The sequence below is a fragment of the Octopus bimaculoides genome, chromosome 8 (genome assembly GCF_001194135.2).
Source record: "Octopus bimaculoides isolate UCB-OBI-ISO-001 chromosome 8, ASM119413v2, whole genome shotgun sequence".
In the NCBI taxonomy this organism is placed as follows: domain Eukaryota; kingdom Metazoa; phylum Mollusca; class Cephalopoda; order Octopoda; family Octopodidae; genus Octopus; species Octopus bimaculoides.
Window position 1 is genome coordinate 2,520,286 of NC_068988.1, and position 2,625 is coordinate 2,522,910.

Here is a 2,625-nt window from a genome sequence, read left to right on the forward strand (position 1 = left end):
TATATATATATATATATATATATATTCATGCATGCACACAAATATATATACACACACACATGCAGCCATGCAAGCCTAATACATATATATACAAATATACAAGCAAATAAAAGCGATAAGTATATTGTTTGGGCCATATATCTGTGCAAAATGCAGTACTCAGACCCTCAGTAGCTGCCACCAAGATGTTTATAAGACCCTACCCTTTCATGAGATGGGACATAGTCGCCAAACCTATTTACAATACTATTCACAGGAAGGATTGTTCTGACAGACATCTAAAATCCACACTAAAACCAAAATGTACAGATGTATTTAACAGTAAAATATTCCACTAAAATTCCATGCAGTTAAGGAATTCTGGTGGAAATTTTCAATCATCAGATAATGATGGAGCAGACGTAACCGACTGACTAAATTCCATCATCACTTCTTTGTCCCGTATTCTTGGAACATCAATAAAAATGGTTGTCTTTAATCAGTGAGTTCTTGTTCTTCAAGAATTAAATAAATATTATACTGTTGCTCAACTCCCTTTGCATTCTATATAATCTACACTATTGTGCACACACACACCTCACCAAATCAACTGCAACTCTTCTCTGTCGTTTTTTCCCACCCCTCACACTCCATTATCACATTCTCCTTCCACCCCAAACAATTACTATGGCAACATGATACTAGACCAACGAAGAGGGCAGCAATGCTTTTGCAAGCTTCAAAAACCTCCCAGTCAAATGAGTTCCATAAAGAGAGAAAATCGAGGTTTACAAAATACCATCTTATCACACTCGCCAACACATCCAGTGCAGTATATACGTTCAATAAAGTAATTATAGACATATTTTAAAAGATGTATGTTCTACAAGGCAAGCTAAAAGGTACAACTCCCAATTACACAGCAGAAATGTAAATGTTACAGATTTCAGTTACACAGAAGATATGAATGGCTTTTCTTGAATTCTAGTAAAAGGGAACATCTACTATGAAGCTGCAGTTTTTGTAGCAAAGCAACAAATTCATCACGTCCACATGACCATTTAACTGAATAACTTAGACGGAATCCCTAATAAACTACAGACTCTGGTTGATTGTTCTCTTTGCTTCACTATTATAACAATAGCTTTTGATCTGGACTCAGAAGTAGCATTCTTGGGCTCATCTGACGTGCCCCAGCCTCAGCATCATTCTTTGATCACTTGCTCACACCTCAAAATACCAATCAATGTAAAAGTGGTGTGTTTGGATGCATCTTTACTGTCTAAACTATATCTTTAACTGTCACAAACTTTTCTCAACATTTTTATTCTTAATATTCTCCAATCTGTAATTGGCCAACGTCTCACATCTCTAAGACTTAGTTCCTTTAATATTTAAAGATATTTATATTGATTTTCATTAAAACATCTTTTTCATGTCTAAAGCTTTAACTATACAAAATTCGTAATAATAGTTGAAATATTATCATTAAAGAGGGTTTCAGGTTCACTGATATCTACTGTTTAAGCCTGCATCTTGTATGTTCATCCACATAAATAGAGTAAGAAATTGCTTTCACAGTCAAATCTTCTTGTCAGATACACATAATATATGTATATAGCATGTGTTTGTGTGCACAGTTATATTATATAAGTATGTATAGGCATATATGTATATATATATATATATATATATATATATATATATATATATATATATATATATATATATCCACACACACACATATGTATACATACATACATATATATATATATTTTTTTATATACATATATACATGCATATGTTATATATATGTGTGTATTTATCTGTACATATGTAAATATGTATGTATGTATGTATCTACCTATATATATATATATACATACACCCCCACATATATATATATGTGTATGTATATATATATATATATATATATATATATATATATTAAAATTGATTTACAGATTTTATACCAACATGGAACTGGCATTAAACAATTATGGTACACATACACGTGTGCATACACATGCACCCCCCCCCACACACATTATCTCTAACTCTATGTATATATGGGCTTATGTACAGGAGTGAGTAGTTTCCTAAATTCTCCACATCTACTATCGACTTCCACTTCCTCCCCTCCTCTTCTTCCTCCTCCCCTCCCCTTCCTCCTCCTCCAAAATGTCATCGTCCTCAGTCAAATACCACATTTTTCATGTGACTGGGACTCATCCAGGGCAATAAAACCATAAAGCATCTTGATTTAATATTCAGCTCCAACTCCAGCAACTCCAGTGCATAATCATACTTGCCCCCAAAGGTCTGAAGCAGCTGCTTCATCATAAACTCATGACCTGATGAGGAGACCTCTAAAAGTCACATGGTCTGCTGAAAATAGCTGCCAAATGTCCCTCAAAGCACATGGCATAACAGGAATGTTAGACATTTTTTGATTTGCAGAATGGACTGAAGCATAAAGTGAATACTGTGGCCTATAAGAAGACAGTTATTGTCCAGAGGGAACGGAATAAAGGGTCAATATACAATACAACAGCATTAGAATCTGTGTGCCAACATGTGTGAGGAAAATGCTCACCCACATGGTGCATAAACACGTGTGTGTGTGTGGGGGGGGGGGTATGTGCA